Here is a 25,638-nt window from a genome sequence, read left to right on the forward strand (position 1 = left end):
TCGACTTTGATAAAGTCTCCCTTAAAAGGAAATCAAGTGCATGATTACTGTCTGGATGGCTCTCCTTTCATGCGTTAGATGCCCAGGCGCATGAGTTGATGGTAATGGCGTCCTTCTAATATAACCCAGGAAAAAGAGTATGAGACACTTCATTAGCGACTCCTAACAGTGGCTGCCCCTTAAAGGTGATACGCTAATTATTCAGTGAGCAGTCATTCACTATGATCTGCTCAGGTTTTTGTTTGATAGCTCAAGGACGCACACATTGAAACTCTGATGTTAGGAAAGCTAGTCAGTGTGCCGTTTGATTTCTAGTTTGTATATATATTTTTTTTCTCCACAGCCCTTATTTCCTGCCCTGAAATGTTTGTCTTCATTTATTTACAAGGTAATGAGGAAGCCAGCTATGTCCAACATGTATAGTTATGGCCACTACAGCGACACTAAGGCATCTCATAACATCCTTAATGTGTACCACAGCGGGGGGTGCCAGGCCCTCATTCATGCACTGTGACCTTCTCCTGCAGGAGACATTTACCAAATTGTGGTGTAGGGAAGAGATGATAGCCTCCACTTGAACACATCTTTCTGCCAATATAACACTCATGTAATGGTCCTCAAACTTTTCACACCATATGTCACCTAAAAAAAATACACACATCTTCCCAAGTGCCATGTTGATAACAAATATTAAATCTGTTACAACTACGAGTGAGATATGGATGAGGTTTATGGCACGCCTCAAGTCAGATTTTTAAATGTGACTATCTTTAACAAATTGTAAGATAGATCCATTTAAATAATAATAATAATAATAATAATTGGACATAGGCTTTGTCGTCATCATCAACAACAAAAGCGTAATTGTCATCATATCCAGAAACTGCATATGATGAAATTGGTAGTGCTTCTCCATAAGTTGTATCTTCTCGGTAAAAGACCCAGATATGTGATAATTTCGGACTCGTAATTTGGCATTCTGCCTTTTCATCGCCCGAAGTTATTACACAGAAGGGATGTGTGTTGTGCTACTGCAAGTACTTATATAGGATTGTTCGATAATCGGAATCTTTTAGCCAAAAAACAATGAATAATAGTAATCTAAGTTTGTTGTTTGCCCCTCATTTTAAAACCAAGAGTTAAAAATAAGTGGTTGCGAATTTCCAGGGTTTTCTACAGCAACAATCCAGGGCTCCCACCGGCATGTGTCAATCACATTAAGGTCCCTCCTTCATTTAACCAAGTGCAATACCTGTGAGGAAGAGACATTGACAGACAGGACAAGAAGAAGGATGAGCAGAAAAAGGTAAGTGTATGACCGTGGCGGGTAATTAGGCTAACAGTGAATTTGATCTGTATTACCATTTCAAACAAACTAAAAAGTGCAAATTTATACAAAACTTGTGATATATATTGTTTTTGAAAAACCCTTTTCCAATCTCATGACCAGTTGTGAGAAAATAAGGCTTTTGTTTCTAAAAATATTCAAATTTGGATCAAAATTCAAATTAGAATCACAATTTTAGATCCCCATTCCAGCGCTTGTCATACCTGTTAAGAGCAATGTGATGCTCATTCGCAACCCCGTTCATCGTCTGTCACTAAAGTCTCCCGTGCCATCTCTTATGCTAAAAGTGGGAGGCGATCCCCCATACTAGACAGCCAGCTCGCACCATCCCCTCCTTGGTGCAACTCGTAGGCCCATGTGGCCAAGGGCGTCTCAACCGTGATAAATATGCATTAGTGCCTCACAGAAGATGTAGTTATTTCCTCCGTTTTGTGTGGGAGTGTAAATTTATGTGCGCAATCCTTGTGCATGATCCTCCTGGTCAGTAGAAGAATGAATATTCACACACTGACGTGCACGTGAGGATGGTTTTCCTATAGCCGATAAAAAGTCAGCTCCAATGACAAGTATTTAGTTGATGTAGCTTCGTTTTAGTGTCGTAATTGAGAAATAACAGTGAGCAACAATTTTTCCACTTTTAACATTTTTTTGGGGTAAAAATTCCCCCGCTTCCTCCATTTTTGTATTTTCTTTGGTCGCTTAAAAGACACCTTGTCCTTCAAGTTACTATGCAGAGCCATTTCAAAAATGTCATGAATAGTTTATGACAGCACGCATTTCATTTGAGAATGTAAGAATTGCCACCTGGTACTGCTGTTTCAAGTCCAATTTTTGGGGGGTAAATATTTTATTCCGGCTTTTGATTGGACTACTTCCAAGAACACATTGTCCTTTTACAAAACAGCAAAACACATAGCAAAATTCTACATCATGGTCAAAATAATTAAACAAATATATAAAAAATTATCCTTTAGATCAGGGGTGGGCAAACTTTTTGGCCTAGGGGCCACATTGACTTTAAAAATTTGACAGATGGGCCGGGTCAGCGCAAGATACGATACATGTAAAAAAGTGCATCCGTTAACAGTACATATGAAACATAAACAGAAAACAAGGACTAAAGTATTAACATACTCCTCACTCATCATTGAAGTAAAAAGTATTTTCTTGGGAAAAAAAAAAACATTATTTGGTCAACGTCGGCGGGCCGGATTAAAACGCCCCACGGGCTGGATGTGGCCCGCGGGCCGTAGTTTGCCCATTACTGCCATAGATGTTTAATACTCTGTGGCCACCACATTAATGTTTCCTACCTTTATACACATACAGTAGCAGCAAACTTAGTAATGGTATCGTTATCCAGTGTGTCAGTGTGAGTTGTCTATGGATAAATATTTCATGCTGTTGTAAATTTAATGCGTTATTGTATATTTATATATGACTGTGTATCATATACAGATATGGTACAGTTATTTCTTTATGTAAAGAAATAAATATTTCATATTTTTAGCTCTCTTGGAACATTATTATACACTCTGACAACTTGAATTGATTGGAAACTCGCTTAGAATGAAAGGCTTGCTTTAAAAATGTCAGTTCTAAGAAAGAAATTGCTGTCTGGGTTTGTGATTGGCAGTCCTTCAACTTTGTCCCAGCCCACTCTTATGAAAAGTTTAAAAGTGCCCCAATATGATGACATTGCGGAAGCAGTGAGTTGGCTGAACTTCAACAGCCGTTCTATCGTATTACCCTGGCTACAGCAGAAGTTTGATGACGTTGGTGTTTGCAGTGTTAGACTGAACCGTGCCTCTTACTTGCTCTTATGAATTTCTATCAAACAACTGAATGCCAAGGAAAATGGGTGATAGGCTAAAAGGACTCTGACATCAGTTCCTCTACTAAAGCTTGACTGCTTTACCTGTATTCCAAACTCATCCAAAACCATAGAAAGAAGGACTAGATCCTCCCTTCCCCCACAAAATGATGCAGCGTTTTCTTTGAAATCGACTAGTGGATTGAGATCCACATATATGACCATTTTTTTTGACGCAATGCAGTGAAAAGCTAGCTGAACAAAGTAAAACACTGGTGGAGGCCATCCTTTATACCTGTAACACAGTTGTGTGTTTATTTTACATTTTGTCCATCTGCCATTAGGAATTTGTCGCATTGAAGTTATTTTTTTTTAGCTATTTGCACAAGCTTTCTTTATCTTGTGTACGTGAGTATACACATTTCCATCTATTTTGAACAGTAAATGAGTGGACAGACAGGAAATCAATCTATAATTACATGCAAAAACTCACTCAGAGCAAATTACTGGTGATAGCAGTGTTATGAAAGTCTATTTCTCCTATTTCTTCTTGTTTGGTTCATTTATTTGCTTATATTTTTTACTCTATTATTTAACTTAGAGATCCCAAATATTTTCCGAGGACGGCATGGTGATCAAGTGGTTAGCACGTCCACCTCACAGTTCTGAGATCGAGGCTTCCTCTCTTTCTGTGTTGACTTTGGGTCTCTGAGTGGGTTTTCCTTGGGTACTACGCTTTTTTACCACATCCCAAAACATGCATGGGAGGCTGGTTGAACTCTAAATTTCCCCTATGTATGAGTATAAGCAGGAGTCTTAATTCGAGTTATATAATGGCCTGGGATATGCTCCAGCACCCTCTCGACCTTTCTAAGGATAAGCAGTATAGAAAATGAATGAATATTGTCCATAACAGTGTCTATAAAAGCTTGGATAATGTAAACAACCAACGACAAAAAAAGAGAAATAGTGAGGTTCGTCATAATGCTTTTGACCCTTTAACATATATTTAAGTCCACCAGCTGGGGAGTCTCACTGAAATTGTCACATCACGAGAGCGGTGGCTTCTCTCACGGGAGCTGCTCCATTATTCACCATCTACGGAGCAGCTCCAGGGTTTATGCCCAGATGACATCATTACTATCACTTCTGGGTGTCAAATTTAATTTAGGCTCAGGCCTGTTTTAATCAGATATTACCTACTTAGCAAGTAGAGTTGATTTTTACATAACTTGTAGTACATTTCAGACGACTCTCGATCTTAGTGAGCGTCACGATCCCTTTTATTTTGTGGTTAGGGTTAGGTGGTACTTTTGGGATAATATGGATGTCAGGAAAACGGCATTAATGTTCATACAGTATTTTCACGACTATAAGGCGCAATGCATTATAAGGCACACCCTCAATGAATGACACATTTTAATCTTTTTTTCTATATATAAAACACACTGGATTAATTATAAGGCGCCATGTCTATTTTGGAGAAAATTTAAGACTTTTAAGTGCGCCTTATAGTCGTGAAAATACGGTAATTCGTTTTTTTGTAAACATATCTACGGCTTTTGACGTTACATATCAGTATTATATATTGCATATTACATATTAGCTAGTAGACATTAGTTTGAGGAAAATATATCTTATTTTAATTGACATTAGTTTGAGGAAAATATATCTTATTTTAATGTAGTGTTTCAATTCCTCATTATTCTACTGTTAAATACCTGTTTTAAAATGAACTTGAACACAGAGTAAAAACACCTTGAGGCAAACACGCTTTCCTCATACTATTTGCACAACTACATTAAACCAAAAGAGCGAGTGCAAGGGAAGATTTTAAATAGTGTGTTTTAATAACTTTGTGTTTTTTAAGCTTGTAAGGAAGGGGAAAATAATGATTTTTTTTTACATGGTCTCCCTATATTGCAAATTGTCGGCATCGTTTCACTGGTTTCATTGACCGCATCTTTTGATCTTTGCTGGGTTTAAAAAAAAACTGAAGTGATCGCCGCCTCACTTGGCAGCATCGAAATGTTATATTTATGTAGTAAGGAAGAAGTTAGCCGGAAAAATGTGTGAAATCTGGCACTGGAGTAAAAGTAATTTCAGTCCAGTGGAGTGACGTTAGACAGCTGTGTGGGCGTTGCGTTAGGACAGCTTGTTAGTGATTTTGTTGCTTAGAAAAACAATGTGTCATTATTTCCAGTCCAGGAATCTGCTTTATTTTGGACAAACGAATGCTCTAGACACATTTATAATAAATAGTTGATAAATTGATGCCAGGGTCAAATTTGCATTAACTTGGTGTTAAGTGTAAAGTTTGGGAAAACAATTAATGATCTGTTTTTATAAAAAATGGTTTGGATGATGTATTTACTCATTATAAAGCATATGCTTACCCCGCAAAGTAAAATACTAATGTGTTGTATTTTTAAGTGAAATACAACTGAACTGCATTTAAGTAATAAACCACATCGTAGCAACACAAAAAGTTAAAATCACAAAATTGTATGCAATTTTAAACATTTAAGGAGAACAATTTATGTCCAAGTTGCAATTTTTCTTAGAATTAAGTTGCTACAAGTGTAATTTGGCGACTCTTGTTAAATCTATGATTACTTTTGCAAGAAAGGAAACAAACTTCAGAGCTATTTTTGAAATAGTTTTAAAGGTACGTTTGTGTCAGAAGGAAATAAATTGTATTTGCCTGTGTGCATGATCATAGTGAAGACACGTTCAATTAAGACAAGCACCATTGTGCGCGCTTACTTTTGATTAATTAATTGTCAGTGAACCAAAAATATCTGCAGGCTTCATTGGAGGCTATTACGGCTCCACATGTCTGAAAAGGTATGAAATCGAGTTATTGGTTGAAATACGTTTCTGTTCATCCATCCTTACTTCCATTCTTCTTCCTTCTATTCATGTATCATTAAAGAAACACAAAGACTTTGCTAGAGTATCAAGTTGAAAGATTTTAATTCAAACATCGGACCCTGAAAAATTTGAGATATGGTATAGTGATAATAATTTAAGACCTCTTTTGAAAAGATTAGAATCCATTAAAGCAACAATTGTATGCTAACAAATCACAAAAAATCACAGAAAATGTAGTTACCCTGCAAATATTTCCCTAAAAGCGACAACACAACAAATACTCAGCAAAGAAACCAATGTAGAAAAATGCAGGTTAGTGTTGAAAACTCAATAGAAAATAGAAACTTGGCTAAATAACATGAATAGTAGAGTTCTAAAGTGAAAACCAAGGCTTACTAAAACCATTAATAAATGTTTCTTTTTTTATATTTGCAAAAGCAAACATATTTCATGGATTCTCAAGGATTTTTTTTCAAAATGCTATGGAACGGCGTGATAAAAGGAAACCTTTTTCCTATTGTTATGTATACGTGAGTTCAGAAAAATAACTTCATATTGAAAATCAAACATGGTGGTGATAGTGGAAATGTCTGAGGCTTCTTTACTTCTTCAGGAATGTGATTAATTTAAGTATAGATTTAAACTCAAGGTTAAGCACAAATGACATCTACAACAAAAAAAATATGCTAAACACCAGCAATTCAACTTCTGCGAAAGAAAAACACTTGTGTAAATGGTCAAATCTGGACTGTAATGCGATGGCCTTACCTTAGGATAGGCTCCAGCACCCCCGCGACCCTTGTGAGGACAAGCAATTCAGAAAATGAAATAATGAACAGTGTCACTTAATCTTAACATCATTACCTTACACGTTTCACACATCTCGTCTCATTTGATGGTCCGTTTATATTACAAGCAGTAGCTTTTGCCAAAGCAACACAAACAGAAGCTACACAAGTGTCACTAGTGGGCCCATCACGACGTGGATCAGTGGCAGCACACACTGGCAGCCTGTTCATTATTCATGACTATTCATGCGCTTGCACTCGCCCTGTTATGATACAGTCCTATCTGGAGTGGCCTATACCTGATTTGCTCCGCGCCTCTGTCGGGCGGTACGTGGCCCTGCGTCGGCCGCCTGCGTGCGCTCATAGGTCGGATCCAGAAGGCTCGGAGAAAAAGGGGGAGGAGGGGAGGAGGGAAGGAGGAGGAGGACGTGGAAGAAAAGGAGGGGTGAGCTGACTGCAAGGAGGGGGAGAGGTCCAGCTGCAAAAAAAAAAGAAGAGGGGAGAGGGACAAAAAAGAAGAGGAAAAAAAAGAACCATGACAATGGCAACATCAAGCATCTCCTAAACAGTAGGCGGGCGGGAGTTGGGACGCGCCCAGCCGCTTTGCCAGCGCCTCTTCCCGGAATACGAATCGCGGCGTAGCATGGAGCGACGCGCTAGAGGAGAGTCGCCGCGTCTCCATCACTGAGAGGCGCGTCCACCTGCTTAGCGGAGGGAGGCCCGGGCTATTGCCACCGACCACCGCTACTACTCCGACTGCTGCTGCTGCTTCTGCTTCTGCTGGCTGCTGGAGCGAGCAAGCGAGCAAAGCAAAAGCAGGCTGGCTGGCCGGAGCTCTTGGGTGGGGGACATGCAGGGGGGACGCGTTTGCATTTGGGAGCAAAGAAGACGCACCTTCTCACATTCCGTCCCAAGCTCTTGCGGAGGATCCGATTGCGACGCACGGGGAAAGACGCAGTTTTTCGGGGCGCTGACGATCCGAAGGTAGGCGGTGAAACCTCCCTTCTTTTTTAACCATAACCGTCGCTGATGCGTTTTTTTTTCTCAAACGAGCTGTTTGCTTTCTACACCGACAGAAAAGCCATCCTTGCTGCTTTCACCACCCGCATCAGACATTTTTTTTTTTTATTCCAAGGGAGCATGCGGTGTAGTAGCAGCAGCTTCCTTGGGACAGCTGTCGTATAGCCCGCTCGTATTTATAAATCTATGACCTCTTTCCTGAAAAAAAAGTAAACACCAAAAGACTCACTTTGTACCTAGACGTTATTATCTTGCATTTTTGACAGAAAAAAAGACGCACCTCTTTGGGAAACCCTGTTGTTGTATTTTCAGGGTGAGCCGTCATTTTAAATTTGCCCCCTCCCCTCTCCCTCAGACTCCCTAAACGAACAAGACACACATAGTCCCTAGTAATGAATGATTCATGAATGAGATATTGAACCCCCCAACGTGGGTTAATACACCTTCCCAAGAAGATGCCACCCCTCCCTTTTTCTAAAGGATTTCAAACATAAATACTTACTGGAAGATTTGAAGTGACCCCCGGAATACACGGGGTGCAGTAGGGCGGAATGCCTTTAGTTGCGGCCGGCTGGTCGGCCCACTAGCTCGGGACATTTACTACGATGGTGAAGAATGTGATGTTGCTTTCTAAGGAGGCTTGGCTTTTCTAAAGAGCAAGCATTAGGCTTGTGTTTTTGAATGCACTGCATTCTTGAAAGGTACTGGGAACACCTTCCAGCTTGAAGTTTGGCGGCCACTTGTGCAGCTGCAGGGAGGAAGGAGATGGTTGTGAAATGCTTATCAGTGCCCTTTGCAGGTCTTCCTGCCTTGATGTGAAGGCAGCAGTGAAAACCAGATGGAAAGCCATGCATTGATTGAGTCAAAGAGAGCCTATAAGAGGGTTAAATTGAGTTGACACATTGATGTGGGTGTCATTATCATGTGTGACGGCACCAAGTGTGCCATTGGGCCCAAGGCTATGTGACGTGTGTGGAGGGACATTTTTGCGGGGGTTCCTCAACCTGGACCCGTTTGACGGTCCTGGATTTGGAAAGGAAGGGCCCATTATCAAGCTCAACCGAAACATGGCACAAAAATCGAGGTTTTCGATGTAAACAGGAAGAATGGTTGGCATTGTAGTAGATGAACAGTGGCAATAAATGGAACACTGAATAGAAATAGCTAAATTTGGATAAGAATCTTGATCCGGACAGTCCCACAATTTCGTATTGTATTAAGAAAAACTAGTCGTAAGTCAGTACCTGCTGTCATCATTTTAGATTTAGTTTTAACTTGCTACTTAAACAACTAACTAATCAATGCTAAGGTACTTAATCGCAATCCTATCACACGTAATAAAGAAAACCATTCATTCACACTGAGATTGACATTTAAGGACTCCCAATACAATTACAGTGTAAACAAAAAGTTTAAGTATTCAACTCCTAATATTTCCGTTACGTTTACTCCTCCCCAACTTTTTCTAGCAAAAGTCTAGAAATTCCATCATAACATGGTATTTCTCCATACCACAGTTTTTGCCCCTATATATAGGCATTTAGAAGTTATCAGGGTAGACACCTGTCCTCCATTTTAACCTGTTTTTGACATTCAACATTCAGTTTTTAAATGTAAATTGGAATGAGAAGTCAAAGCCAGTTTGAGTCTCCCGATAGTCCTACCAGCAGCTTTACCCGAAATGTGTTTTAAAATGCCGCTCGAGCGTTATGTTCTAACCATAAAGCAGCAGCTTGTGTACATAGTTTCTTATCTTCCCCTGCTGATGTGTGCTCGGTAGTTTCAAGCCTGAGGCGCATGCACGAGCTTCTACTAGCTCCAGTCAGCCCGTGGAGATCCAACTAAACCTCATCAACACTGCCAGCCATTCTTCTCACGTGAGGATCGTGCCTCTTATTGATATTTTACACCTTACCTCTCGATATCACCATAAATCAGAAATAAGATGCTGTGAGGCGTTACTTAAAAAGCACATGATAGGAATTACAAATGATTTTTCTTTTTTTTTTTAGCTTTTTAAGACATCCCACTGAGCTTTATGTCCAGAATCATTTATTTCCTCTGCTCATATCTCTGCTCTAGAAGCACCTCCATCCCTTCTGGGGCGCTATCAATACGTCTATTTCGGTCAGTAACAATGTATGCAGAATCCCGCTGTGTTTGGGTTGTGACGTGCCACGCTGAGACCTGGCAGCTCTAGTCTTTCTCTGCGATGCGGCTTTTCTGTAATTAAAGGCAGAGGTAAGAGCAGGGGAGCGGGCCGGGCTCTGATTGCTTTTCATAGCCGCGAGCACAGCCCAAGCTGCAGCGTGTCCTCGGGGGACTGAGGCGCTGTTGAGCTCCTTTTTGTTTCTTTTCTCTTGCCTCTACCCCCCACACTTTCAGTTGAGGAAACACGGTCCGTTAGTTATGGGCCCCCAAAACAGACAATACAACCCTGTACATATTTTTTTTTAATGTGTGCATCAAATCCATCCAGGTAAAATGGATTGTCAACAGCAGGCAATGAGTTAATGGAAAATATTCTCTTATCTATTTACATAGTTTTTCTAAAAAAATATTGTTTCAATATTTTTCTAAGTAGTTTAACTGAAATAGGTCATAATGCAGTTATTGTTTGTTTATTTTTTTTACTCATTTTTGTAATTTTTTTTCATGATGATATTTAATCTATCATTTATTAAGTTTAAAGTGTTAATTAAGGTCATAAACAGAGTTCTAGCAATGCACGGTGTACAAACACAGAGTCAGATAAAGATGTTACAGAATTGAACATTATTTATTTAACAAAAAATTCAAACCAAACCACCAGGCAAGGTCACATATAAAAAAAATAACAGTGGATAATTGCCCGTATATGTACATTACATTTTCTGAATGACAACACACGGCAAAATAATCATTTGTCTTATAAAGGGTTTAATGGGATGGTGGAATGATTTGAAAACTGCCCAATCTAAAATGGGGCAGATCTGTGAAATAATGCTGAGCATGTCTCTCCTCATAGAAAAGTTGGCTGCCAAGCAGTCCAGCGTGTATCCCGCCGCCCTCTATAGTGAAAGACCCTGAGGTTATTCAGTAACATAGTTGCATAAAACTTCAGCATTTTGCATAAAACCTCTGTTTAGCCAGCGGCAAAGGGCTATCTCTGAGTGTTTCTTTAGATTTTTTTTCCCATTAGCTCATTCCCTGACTGATTTAGGTTGAATAAGCAGTTAGCTTCGCTGTCAGCCATGTTTCTAACAGTGGAAATAGCTCTGTACATTTTGGTGTTGTTTTGAATTCTTGTATTGTACATGCATCTATACCCAATGACTCCCATTGAGGATATGGCGTGGTTTTATCTAACCAGGTTCAATCAAGGCAAGTAGTGTCTTGTTATTTGTTGACAGTTCTGTATGTAAAAGGCAGTATTACAGATGGATTTTACAACATTTTCCAAGAGTGTGAACTTGGAGACTAGACAGGCCAGACTACGCAGATGTCCACCATTGTTTTTCCTACACGAAGGAAATATACTTGTTTACATGGCAACACGCTTGTCTGGTTAAAATGTTTAGTCATGTATAGTACTCCATAGAAGTATTTGACTACAGTTTTGTGCAAATCATTCAGGAATAGATAGTAGATACCATACATATTTTTTGAAAACATTTTTCGTAGTATGGCATGGCCTGCGACTTATACTCCGGTATGTTTGTTTTTTGTTTGTGTTCCCCTAACACTGACATTTTTGGAAACATGCTATAAGGTTTATTCAAAAGTGGTACTGAAAATGAAGCCTAGATTTGATTTTGTTGTGATTTGGAGTGAAATTTAGAGTCAGGTAAAGAGCTAGTATTGTGCTGTTTAGGTTATAGTTATCAGAATATAGCAATTGTTAACATTAGGGTGCACTGACACCCTTAAAAATGTCAAGGGGATTCATTTTGGTATCTGCAAAGATAAAATTTTCCCCATATTGCAACTTATACTCCATTGAGATTTATATTTTTATTCCCTCTTCATTGCATATTGTTTGGCTCATGCACATTATAGTTGGAAAAGTACGGTTCAGGCAAATACATTCATACAAATTCTCCATTTATCAGTACAGCACTTTTGCAGTTCCATGTGCATACAAAGCTCCAAAGATCAATACAAATTGATAATATATACAAAAGATACATTGGTCGATACACAGATCCAATTAAAAAAAAAAACCTCCACTATTAAGCCCCACAGAAAAGTTGTACTGCAAAAGAGAAAACAACATAGACGCACACAACAAATAGAGTTAATGAGCATATTGTGGAGGTGAAGGTTGAGAGTATGACACACAAACACACTCACACAAATACTGTTCCTCTCCACAAAGGTCTTTTCTGGATGGAATGTTATAAAATGTGTTGAGCGAAAATTATCTGACATCTTTTTGTTGACGAATTAGTTATGCATGGTTAGTCCAAGTAATGCATTAGGATTTCTGCCATCAACGCACAAAAGTCCAATTAATACGGCCTCTATTAAAGCACTTTCCGCATTGCCTACTTGAGCTCACTATGTGGGCTGATGGCCATTGGGACCACGCGTACACAGGCTCGACGTTCATAGCTCATTTCCTGCTTCCACATCAGACCCTCATTTCTAGATGGATAGATAATATGAACCTGCTCCCCCTCCCCAATGTTGGGCTCGCACCCTCATGGCCCCCCACCCCCTTGAACGTCAACTCCTGAGATTCTCGAAACAGACAGTGAGATGTGATCCTGGGAAATTTGAGAGGGAGCCTGAAGCCGTGGAGGTTTTAATGCGGCGGACACAGGTGCGCCGACGTGAATGGTGTGAAAGCATCATATTCACAACGTGACTCGGGAGGGAGGAAGCTATGTGACGGGGCTGGATTTTAATTGGTTTCGCAGTATGCTCCCTTGTATTGTTCTCTTTGTAATGGCACACACAGTGGCAATAACAGTCCTGTTTTTTCCTCATATAATAACACTAATAGATTCATTGCCCCTTGTCTAATTTGAGCTTGGCTTTTTAAAAAAAAAAAATAGAAAAATTAATTCCTGTGGTGTTATATGCTGGACATGTATGCTGTGGCGATAGTGAAATAATAAGCCATCTTCATTAGCCTTATCTTTGATTTGGCGGACGGTAAGGGAGGAGGGCGAGGGGTTGATGATGTGGAATCAGAGTCGCACGCACCAGGAGAGAGGAATAAATAGGAGCTGCAGAGGAATGGCGGGATGGTGGGAGGATGAGAGGAAAAGGATGGTCAGAGAGAGTACAGAGACATGGGGAAAAGAAATAAAAGCTGATGAGGGCAGCCGGGGTGCATCAGGAACAAACAATCCATGGTGAGGTAGACAGTCGTCTTTCTAATGGGAGAGAATCTCTTTTGCACTTTCTCATCTTTTTTTTTTCTTCTCCGCTCTAAACGTTTTTGTCTGTTCTCAAGCTAACAAGCCTCCGATGCCTTAGAAAAGAAGCTGCTGTACCTAATTGCAAGAGTTTCAACACAGCCTCGTTTGCTTCTCTAAACAACGTTGCCAATCTGAATGCAAAAAAAAAAAAACAGACCGGATCATACGCCTGATGAACCTTTATTAATATTTATTGCGATGCAGCAGTCAAAGATTTCCTGTAATTTGTTTAGCCGTGCTGCTGTTTTCATTTAGGACAGACTGCAGTAGCTTTGTGTCTGAATCAAACATTAGGGGTAATTGATATGAAAAGCTATTTTAGCCGACTTGATGTAAAAAGAAAGCATGACAATAGCCCGTTGAAGAGAAGCAGGAGCCCACCCGTCAAAATGCAGTCTGCCCGGCCCCATAGTGCTTTGCGTTTACCGCAACATGCCCGGGGCAAAAACATAATCCTTGTGCGCCAGGCAAATAGGAAAAAAAAATGCTGGAATATTTTAACACCAAACTTAACGGTATGGATGCATTTGACCTGAGCTGTTAGATGACGATGCTACTGATGATATGACTGCATGACAACTATTCTGCTAAGGCTAATAATTATAATCATTCTCAGCAAGTGGTCCTTGTCACAGGAACGTGGCACAATGGAAATAATAATTAGGACTTCACATTTCACATGCATGCTGGATGAGATTGTGATGTTTGCACGGTGACATCTAGGATGTACAGCTGCATGTTTGGGTGTGTTTTCCTGCTGTGTTTGGTCTTGACAGTCAGATATTTTCAGTCTACACCGTGCAGATATTTCCCACATCCTACAGGACTGTGAATATTCATGTTTCAGCACTATTGATGGCGCGAGACGTCTAATTCATTGAAAAATTAATCGTCCAGTGGCATCATTGGCCAGCGATTGAGTTAACGTGGACACTGGAAAAATTACTTATCAAATTTTGGTTAGTTCGGTTGTAGAATTTTTGGGTTTTTAAAATATGAGCCATGGCTAATAGAGATTGGGACTGTAGGGTAGTTTTTGCTGATTTAAACCAGTAGCTAATTGTAGTGTCAAAATAACAAGCAGGGTTAGGACGCCGCCCCCTCGTTTATTTTGGGTTTGCCTCTGACAGCAGCGTTGGGCGACGTATGGGAGCGCCACCATGAGCCAACAGACATTTCTCAGCCCGCTATATGTCAGTGCTCTTCTAAGTCACTTCCCCAAGTCATCATTCAACACTGCTGTCACAATTCAGCCCACATACATCAGTGTTGAGCCGGTTGAATGTTCTCCAGAGGGAGTCAAATATGCACCTCAGTGTGGCCGCTGCTGATAAAAGAGCTAATTCATCATTTAGTCATACAAAGCCTCAGAGATTCATTCTAATACCTTGTGTACTGCTATACTAAAGATCGAAATAACATTGTGTGTTATTACCCCTGTGTAACTCAAGCAGTTCTGACTCAGCGCATATTATTGTGTTTTTGGACAATGTTGCAATGCTAGTACTTTTTTTTTTAATGAACCTTTTTTTTATTTTATTTTTCTTTAACTCTTTAATGAAAATTCAGGTTTTGTCTCTTCGTTGCCATCATCATGATAATGATTGTTATTCATATGTATATTTTACTTAAGGTTAAAGTTGTTACTCCATATAACAAATAGTATTACTTATGAGTAAAACCATCATGTTGATATCTAAATACATTAGGGTAGAATGCTCAGGTGTTCTTGAAACTTGATCACTAAAAGCATGTTTAAGCTACCATAATTTATACATTTTGCCAACTCATAAATGTTAAATAAACATATACCAAGTTATATAAAAAACAAACAGTTCTCAAAGATCACATGCAAATGTTTTGTACTAAAATGTTAGCTATAAAAAAACAAGTCTTTTCATCTCACCTTACATTTTTAGTGACATTAGAATGGTTTGAAAAACCTTCACAAAACAAGTAAAATATATTGACAATCTACGTCCTTCCACTCACATTTTTTAAAAAAAAAGCAAGAAATTGCCTTCAGGCTCTTGTCATTTCCTTTCTCCGACAAGTGTATCTTTGTTTCAATTCCAATCACTGCTTCAAGACAATATTTCTGTTCTGCTTGACTAATACTTTGGCTGTATCACCACAACAGCTATTTTCCTTTTATATTCAAATGATGCTTTGCATAACCTGCTTCTTTGAGATTTGTCTCGGAGGTGCGTGTGCGACGTGTTCCGATCGCGCCAGATTCTCCCAAATGTGTGCTTTATTTGGGATTTGCTTATGGTTTATTTATGCAAGTAATCCCGCAAAGGGAAAGATCTTTGACAGAGGAGCTGTTGTTGTGTACTGTCTGCATGCATCCTCTCTAGCCATATGATCTAATAGTGTTTAAAACCCTCTATCAAAGATGCATACCACTGCAGTGTTTGGGCTCCAGTGATGAGGTCTCTGGAGAGGTGGGCTAAGAAATCTTTGTGCAATGTACATGCATTTGTAGGGATGCGATCTATAGCCAGCCACTGCTAAGAAGAGCACCATGTGCTTACTGCTAGTCCAGAAGTGCTGCAGTCCTCGGGGGTTCTGTGACCTGACATTGAGTTAGCTCTAATAAACACTATCTCCATAAACACTAACCACTACACCGACACTATCCCTCTTCAATGGGAACACCTGGCGAGGAAAGGCACACTCTTTGTTTATGAGGGAATGAGCTCATCTGGATTTGGAGCTCAGATATATGGACTCGCTTGGAAATGATGATAAAATACTTTGCGCTAGATTTGAGCTCACACACTTCTACCATTAGGAAATGCATTGAGATGCTTTTTGTAGTAAATCAATTGGTTGCTTCTGAATCTTCCTTTTTCCAGTTACAGAGTTTTGAACATTTTTAAATGTCCGTAAATAGGTTCTGTAAATAAGAACTTTAAACACTTTCATGGTATGTGCACATGGATTAGAAACATATCTAAACAGTCTTGGGAGTAATCCACCCTTTCAACTGGGATAGACTATTTGAGATAGTTACTCGTATCTCAAATCAACGTTTCCCATAAAAATGAACTAAATACACATTAATTTGTTCCCATCCTCTGAAAAAAACGCCTAAAAACAGGATATTACAGTGGAAAAACATTTTTATGTTACCATCTACTAACAGAGTAACGAATAACTAGTGGTTATGATGTTTAATACTAAAATGACACATTATTCATTACAATATGGGAAGGAGGTATAGAGAGATAGATAGAGAGAAAGGGAAAGACAGAGAGAGAGAAGGAAAGATACACTTGTTGGACGGCAACACGCTTGTAAGATAACATACGTAAACAAATTTATCTTAAATTAGGGGTTCTGGTGGTGTTGAAGGCTCCCCTTTTCAGATGCTTGCTGTGCTTTTGAATTCATGTAAAATCCGCTGGCTTTTTTGCATATTATCGACACGGTTGCGCTATCTCCCGGTAACTGTTTATCCTTTATCCATATTAAAAGGAGGCTCTACATCTTGTTATGAATGTCACTGCGCATCTTGAAAATTATGGTTAGTCTTTAGAAGGCTTGATGTCCTTAGTAGCGTATTCCAGTGCTCGTAAAGATCTTCACAATTTTTTTTCTCGATCTCAAGGTCAATATTTGCTCAGAATTTTACCCGTATCTCAAGTTCCTCGTATGTCAGGGCACTCGTATGTCAAGGCATTACTGTACAAACAGATGATTCTGACCCTGAGTCTGCTCGATGCACAACACTGCATAGAAGTCAATATCCTCGGCTCATGCCGATTCACTCACTAAAGACAAAAGCAATGGCAACAAAAGAAACGGCATGTGTTTGAGCGTAGAAGGCCTGAACGAGCATCTCCTGGGAGGAAAGTGAGAATTTGGTGACTGCAGGCACTCATTGACTGATTTCTACAGCTACGCTCCATTTTCCACTCTTACTTCTACTGGTAGTTAGCCGTCTCTGTACTCTGTGGATTTAAGTGAATCCAAATCTTATGCTGTGTGTGGTAAAATGCATTTACACCTGATTTAAAACTATTTCAATTTTTTTTTCCTAAAGGCAGAATGGCTTTCCGTATCTGCCAAGATGAGTCACGGTGCCCTCCTGAGACTTTCCATCACAAATCAATTACCTTTTCACCTTCCTTACCTCTCCCACTCTCTCCAAGTACTCTCCTCATATTCTTCATTAGAAGCCCACCACTTCAACTAGAGCTCACTTTGAACATCTTAACCAGAACTCTGTGTATTTTTAAGTGTCCATGCCACCTTGGAGTACCTCTGTAGGATGCATTAATGTGTCTTAACTGTGAGTGCAGATCACATTGTTCCCAGTCAGCTTTTCCCTGTGCCTCAGCATTGTCTTCCAAACAAATAGAAAGCCATAATATAGAGTATGAAATTGGCAGTTTGATAAGTTTGAGTGGCCGCGTCCTTTAGGAATCATTATGTTTTCTTCGCAGTTTGCGAGTTATACTTAAAAACAAACATCTCGTTTGCTGACTGGCTTGACGACGGCTTCCTATTTTAGTCGGCGGCAGGTAGGCGGATGAGTTGAACTTCACCGCGCGGCAAAGTCTTCGTCTAATTAGTACGCCTAATTATGTCTTTGTGCTGGAAATTTCTCAAATTAGTGTGATCGTGCAGAATGTGAGCATGCTCATTACACTTGTCATTGAGGCACTAAGCAAAGCAAAGTGTCAGTGGTCCTCGCCACTGTCCAATACGCCATTGTCAAATGCACTATTCTTGGAACGGGAGGTGTAGCGCTTGTGTTTCATCCCGGAAAACCTCATGGAGAATGTCACCTGTGTTAGACTTGATACCTCTACCCCAACCTCCCCCCCTGCGTAGACCGACCAGAGGTCCTCTTTGATTTCCTCTCTTTGCACAGCAAAAGGGTGCCACTGCATCAGGGATGTTAGATGTTTTACAAGGAGACAATTTTTGATTTTCCCTCCTTGTGAACCTCCACGGGTTAAGAATCCGCACACTCACCCTCTTCTTCTCCACTTTTCCTGGTGGCACCAAGCGAGGACTATTCTACACATATCCCGCAATACCATCGTCCCACCCTTCAAATTTCTCCCTCTTTTCCTCCCCTTATTCATTTCCTCCACTCTTTTTACCTACCCCCCACTCCCAGGTTTGTGTAATTGGTATTCCGAGTGGCAGCTAGGATCCATACACAGCAGCAGACAGAGGGAGCAAGCAAGCAGGGAGGAATGTGCATCTCTGTGTGTGTGTGAGAGAGAGAGAGAGAGAGAAAGAGAGAGACAGACATGGAGGCAGGGAGGGAAAGAGAGAAAGCAAGCAAGTCAATACGCTGCTTCATTAGAGCACTGAGTCACAGTGGTCGTTGCCTCGTTTGTTTGTGTTTGTCCAATACTTTGTCCAAAGCAAGGCCTGATGACCCGGTTCACTCACAGCGGCAAATCTAACAGAGACACGCCCTCTGGTAGACATTTTTTTTTGGGTGTGGGTGGATCTCTTGGCCTTTTCCAACTTTCTCGGCTTGGTGCTACTCGCGATTGATGCGTTTCTGGGCTTAAACAACTGACTGTCACTCATGTCACCAAATTGGGTTTTGAAAATGCAACTCCCCAACTGAGTCATGTGCAACATCGAAAGCGGTATAACTTACCGAAAAAAAGGAAAACAAGATTATAAAATGAATACATCATGCTCACTGACGATGCTGATTATGAATTGTATTCACGTGAGCCGTCAACATGATTAGCTGATGGAAAATAATAAGTCAGCTAGTAACTTGCTAATTGCTTAAAGAAACAGTCCCTTCCAAAGATAGTTTGAGTTTGGCCAGCATGGAATTACAGAGACTGAAACTTGACTGGAATGAACATCCTCTCTGAGACGTTTAATCCCAGTGATATACCACATTTATTTTTTCCATTTTTTGATGAAAAAAAATGAAGCAAAACCTATTTCTCATTAGATAATGTTTTAAAATCTGAACATTTTTGACTTTACATTAACTTCCCTTTCTCCCCTTTGAATTTACCTGCTTATCTGGTTATTCGTTTCAAGTCTTGTGACCTTAATGGGATTAAAATATACCCAAGATGTTGCCATGACACACATCTAAATAGAAGGTCAGATTAAGGGGAGAAAAGCCAGACCACTCTTTTAAAATGAAAACTCCATTAGACAGTGAAAATAGGTTTAGGCACTTACTGAACATACTGAAGTTCCACAAAGACAACAAGGCTGTGCAGTGCTTCGTGGTCCCGGTGAGCCGAGAGCTGAGCACTTGGCAGGATATTAAAAGTGTAAGAGAGAAGCAGGTTAAGACAGGGTTGAAATGACCTGTTCCTTTCTTACAGGCCTGTTTATTTATCTCGTCTATGGCAGCAGATGTCTGTCTAGTCTTGGTTGAGCTCATAAGGCCGCCATGGTGTACAGTGACCTCTCATTACCATTGCTTATGAGAGCGTGAAAAGGAGATGGGTGCAAAGGGCACTTGGGTAGATGCGCCTAACCTTTGGAACCATCTGAATATGCCAACTATACAAATAACTCGTTAACCTTATCCATTTCAATGAAAGGCTCCCCCTCTTTTCCTCCTACACCACATTCCTCTCTCTCTCTATCAGATTTGTTTAATTGGCCAAGGCCCATGATGAAAATGGCGACTCCCTTTTAGAATGGGAGAGTTCACCAGAGCAACAGGGGATTGGCCCCCGCTTTGGCCAGGACGCTTAACCGAGCAGACGAGTTGGAGATTGGGGGGAAGTGGTTTTAGGTTAGCATGTGTGTGAGGGTGTTGTTTAGGAAGTGGCCTCCAGCCCTGTTCAAGTAGCACAGGAGGGTATTGATTGGAGGAGCTCAATAGTTGGGCTCTTTTAATCACCTCACTCAGAGGCTGCATTGTCCCAAAGGCCTGGAGAATAAGCGCGCCTAATAACCCTGTGCATATGCACGGAGCCACCGGCTCCCTTGCTTGCGTGTGTGTATGTGTCCTGCTCAGGCCCACACAACCACTAATCAATAGGACTGATTACCAACAGGGAGCTGTACTCGCCTTTGTTCGCCTTGGAAAGCCTCTTTCTGCATTCCCATATGCTTTTAAGAAACTGTAAAAAAATTGGAAGATGTGGGAGAAGCAAGGGACTAATATGCTTTAAGTTATTCATTTATTACAAAAAATATATATTTTTGCCAGTGATGTCTAGTGGAGGGTATGATAGTTAAGTGTTTTTTTCTTTACATGGCTGTTGTTGATATTTTTAAAGTTGCGGTATCTAAGACTACTGGCCAAAAATTGTACTTCAACCAGAATTTAAATATCAAAGAGCACAATAGTTCTTCCGATTTGGGTTGCCAGAAAAAAACTCATCTCAGGAGAAAATTTTTGTCAGTATTTTGTACTCTTATTATAACTATACTACCAGATTCCCAACCAGGTAATAGTACATAAGGATATAGTGAAAGTATACTTGATGCATTGTTTTTTTTTTTACACAAGCTGGAGCTTTTTAAAAAGCTCCTCAGTTCACCAGAGTTCATGCTGTTATGAGGAACATGTTTGTCCTGTGCCATTAGCCCGACTGCTTGTTCTCGTTGAGTGTACAAATAAAGCTCGGCACGTGAGTACTAAAAATGTCATTTCCCCCCACCCTGTTTTGGTGCTTGGCCGCCATATTTTTTTTCCTCTGCAGTGCTTGCATCTCAGCCTTATTGGCTGTCATATCTCTTTATACCGTTTGGAAATGCTGTACATTCTGTTACAGGCTTGTGACTGATAGCCTGCCAATTTTAGCTATGGCACATCAGAGGGGCTCACCCCCCCCCCCCCCCCACGCCGCCACACTATCCCCCCCTCAGCCCTCCTCAGTGCAGAACACAGAGAGTCGCATTAAAGCTGTGACAGTGTGCTTCTTTCACTGCTCTGGCTGATTCCACGCTGCCTGATTAAGTATTTCTCACCACTACAGGCTGGTTAGTTATAATTGCAAAAGGCCACTAAAACATGGTCACCTCGACTGCTGCGTACAAGACACAAAAGTACCCCCCCCCCCCCCCCATCCGTCCCTACAACCCCCACGCCCGGCGGCTTGCGTATTGTCAATGTGAACTCACATGAGTAATAGACAAGCGTTATTATTATTGTCGCCTCTTATCACAGACTCGGCGGCCATTTATTGTTCCATCTATAAGCCCCTGAGCGACGTTTCAAAAACTAATAATGTCGATGGCTTGCAAATGGAAAAAAAATGGAAAAGGGATTCCATCGGAAGGAAAAGAATCAACAACTTGCTTTGGTAAATATTGAGATTGTGGATGCTTTTTCCTTAGTTTTTTTTCATTTCCTTTTGAAGCAGAGTAAAAGTATCATGACAGGAACATTATTTGCAGTCGCCAGAACAAAGGCAAATCTTTAAAGTGGGAGAACACATTTAGTGTTGTGCAGGAATGTTTCATCTTATTTCCCTATTTTGAAAAAGACTTAGAAAAGATGGTTGCTAACTGGGTATATACCTAGTGTAGTCTTACTGACATGTGACTGTGGCAACACAGCCTTTAACTCAAGAGTTTGTTAAGGACACTTTACAAAACCATCGTTTGTGGTTCAGTCAACTGTGCATTACTTTAAAGTGATTGCTATTCTATCATTGTAATGTTTCAAGGGAGGCGAGGCATCTTAATGGAAACCTTTGCAGAGCTAAAAACACATTTTAAAAGGCGCTATGTGCAATCCATTACGTTCTTTTATCGACAGAACATTCCCCTGCCTCCGACAGACCCCTGTGCTCAATTATTGAGCAGTTATCAATGATCTCGCTCGCCGAGCTATTGTCTCAGCTCGCGAGACTGTAGACAGGATGCAGTTGACATTTATTGGGGTGCCGGAAAGATGAACCCAAATTGTCTTCGGAATGCATGCAAGTCTACTTAGCACATCCTCCATCGCATAAAATATCTCACTTCTTTTGCGATGGAAATGTGCTGGAATATCACCAAATAATTATAAAAGCTATTTGATTGTCACCCTTTGTAATAATAGACCTGTCAAAATGGAAGAATTGTATTCAATGAATTCCACCTTTTTAAGTAAATTAGAAAATCTTTATTACATGAGGAAATGGAAGTAAATATTGTTCGTCTTAAATATATTTTAACAAGAGTAAACCAGTTATATTTTGGTAGTTTGAACTTTCTGTTAACTATGTATGATAAAAATATAAAGAGGAAAGATTCACAAATGTGTGACTAGCTTTTAATGAATTACAATGTAACATTTTTTATAGAACAAAGATATTTTTTATATTTTTCAATGTTTTTTTTCAATTAAAAAATCTATTTAAAATAATTATATATATATAGTTTTCCCCTTATCAGAGAAAAGTAAGCATTATATTTATCTCGGTAATGCTAGTAGGATTTTTGCAACGTTCAAGAAGTGCACTAATGAGCATTTGTTGAGGGACTCTGTCTAGTGTTTTACTCCTTTATTTTCTACCTTGAAAGAGCTCTCACACAGGAAATGGTGGAGGACATCTAGTGTAGAGTTTCGTGGAACTATACAAGTTCCACGAAACTTCTTCTCAGAACTGGCATTTTCGACAAATACACATCTTTTAGCACTTTTTGATCTCCTTACCTCTATCGTAGAAAAGAAGCAAGTCGCCACTAGTGTGCCGCACTCTTCACCCGTTCTGATTGGTTGATATTTATGCTCTATTTGGCATAAATCTGTCATCTTTCCCCAGAAATCATTTGTATTTTTGCAGAAAGTGCTTGTAGATAACAGGAAAAAAACATCTGAAAACCTATTTATTGGATTAGGGTTTTAACGTCTATTCTTTCAACCAGGACTTAGAGTATCATTTTGTGATTTTATTTTGCAAGGCTACATTTGGATGTAGTTCTTAGAGTTTTTTGATTACAAGAGTCATTTTCTCTCCAAAAATATGGCAAGAAAAAAATACCTTACAAAAAACATGCATATATAAAAAATAAAACCCTGTAAAAAAATTAAGTTATTATTATTAACTATTATACGCCTTTTCTTTTGTAAGGAAAACTAAACAAGTAAAAATATCATTTTACGACTTCATTTGCCACTTTTTGATCTCCATCGGTTAAGATAAATAGCGAACGACACGTATTATGCATCAATTTGCCATATTTTCTCTCCACTATATCTACAAAATATGATCAAGCTCATGCAGAATAGATATTTAGAACTATGTCATGTCAACACACTCCTCACAATAAACTTCCCTTCATACGCTTCTGTCAAAAATGATGATCGGATTTTGTGTCAATGTTTGATAAACAACAGAGTGAATATGAAGGCATTTGTTCAGTGGACACAGCACAGTAGTCTACTTTTACATCCTGTCAGTCAGTGTGGGGCGTTCAGGCGCTTATTAAACCAAACAATTTACAAACAAACAGTTTCTAAAGCCTTCCGTTTATTCTCATATTCAAATCACACAAGAAAAATAATGTTTTGCTTTCTTTTGTAGCTGTTGGATTCTGGGTTTTGGATTATTTCGAACAAAGCTTCTCCTATAATTCGTCTGTTCTATTCGATACGAGGCATTTGTTTTGTTACGTCAACCTAATAAATTCTCTCGAGGAGGGATTGCACAAAGGGGTGAGTTCAGGGGGATTATGCCAGCGGGTTAGATGTTACTAGGCCATAAATGACCGTTTTCAGTTGTCATATTGAGCAAAGATGTAAGCCATACTGTAGCACTTAATTGGCCCTGTATTCACAAGGAAGTGACAGAGGCCGTCTCGCAGCCAAATTAATCACATGACATTGGTAGATAGTGCTTGAGGTTGAGGCCAAAGACGATGGATGGCCAACAAAACAAGACTTGGGTTACAGGAGAACACGCTTTGATGTAGTTCACGGTCTTGGTACTCGGACGTTTCGTCGACGGTCTTTTGGCCGCCGGTCTTTTGGTCGCCGGTCTTTTGGTCGCCGGTCTTTTGGTCGCCGGTCTTTTGGTCGCCGGTCTTTTGGGACAGTGGATGATGAGTCATTAGCATGTCTGCCTAATAGAGTTGAAAGAACAGCTCATACTGCTAATGGAAATGTTAATATTTGTCCTTGCATTTGTATTTTTTACAAGATTTGTAAAAAAACATTTTTCATGTGGTTCATCTAGATCACAGATTTTCACCTGGAATGGATAATTTTACGATGTCATGAATGATTTAAACATACTTAGCAGGACATGTGATGTTCTCAGTAAGGTGGTAGTTGGGTTATTTCAAAATTGGAGGATATTTGAATTCTTGAAACTTTTATTCTTTTCTGCAACATAATATATAAAATACAAAATGTTGGAATGATACATTTGCTTTTAACACTATTTGGAATTATCACAGTTGCAAATGTATACTTTTAGCTTTGTCGTGGGAGGAGGAGTTTGTTATTTAGTCGGGGGTTAGATTATAATAATTAAGATGAGAACAAATGTATTTTTTTTAGAATTCTAATTCTGATCACATTCATAAAAAGACATCGGGTAATTTGATCACCTCAGTGGACAGCTATTCAAAAGATGAATATACGCTATAAAGAGCCAATCACTATTTTTTTGTCATTAAAGTAGACTCTAGCCACACTTAAGTGACTAATTTTGGTCAAATATTAGCAACGTTACAGTGCCAGTTGAATATCAATCATTTTTCACATGTACTGCGCCAACATTCATATTTCATTTTTCATAAACCATTTACGAAGCAAGCAGCGCAATGTGGAATAGGTGAAAAGGTAGTGGGCCAGCCTGAGGTTTTAAAAAGGGATCACAACACTGTGACATAGCGACAGTGTATTCAAAAAACATTTACCCCTCACTTGTGAAGCGATATGAGGCGCTGCGGCAGTAATAGACATCGTCGGGAGAATGGCTTATTTTCGGGAAGCGCCGGCTGTCATTCCCACCACGTTTCCCCACTGCTCCTCTTCATCGTTGGATTGAGAGAGCTAGCCCTTACATATGCCGCTATTAATCACCAATGTGGCGGTGGAAAATGCAGTTTGATGGTCATTAGAGAACACTTCTATTACAGAGGTTGCCGTATGTAGTGCTTAACCTTCTCATCTTTGACGTATAGCACTATCTGGCTTTTTAGGAGGCGCGGGACAGCACATCTTCACCTAGACTGGAATGTCCCCCTTCAGCGGCTCTTGTGCAATCATTGTGCAACCTTTTGTTCCCTGCTCCTGCTTTCTCTTCTCTCCTTCTCAGCCCCTCCACCTCCACCTTGCCCGTCATCGTTCCCTTTTCTCCCCAACCCCCACCTCCTTCTATAATCTGAAATGTGCCTCGCAAGTGGAGGCAGCTGCTTAAGAGGCAAGGCAGGGAGGAGAAAAGGGAAGGGAAGAGAGTGGAAGTGGAAGGAGGGAGCGAG

General features: G+C 40.0%; 1 protein-coding gene across 2 annotated transcripts in view; it reads left to right on the plus strand.

Moving 5' to 3' along the window:
- The first annotated feature begins 7,293 nt into the window (after positions 1 to 7,293).
- nexmifb (neurite extension and migration factor b) overlaps positions 7,294 to 25,638 on the plus strand; it is a 57,696-nt gene continuing 39,351 nt past the window's right edge. For both annotated transcript variants that reach the window (XM_077733035.1, XM_077733036.1), the window contains exon 1: positions 7,294 to 7,807. The gene's annotated coding sequence lies outside the window, so the exon portion shown is untranslated. The remainder of the gene's footprint in view (positions 7,808 to 25,638) is intronic.

The sequence above is a fragment of the Stigmatopora nigra genome, chromosome 14 (assembly GCF_051989575.1).
Source record: "Stigmatopora nigra isolate UIUO_SnigA chromosome 14, RoL_Snig_1.1, whole genome shotgun sequence".
NCBI classification, from domain to species: domain Eukaryota; kingdom Metazoa; phylum Chordata; class Actinopteri; order Syngnathiformes; family Syngnathidae; genus Stigmatopora; species Stigmatopora nigra.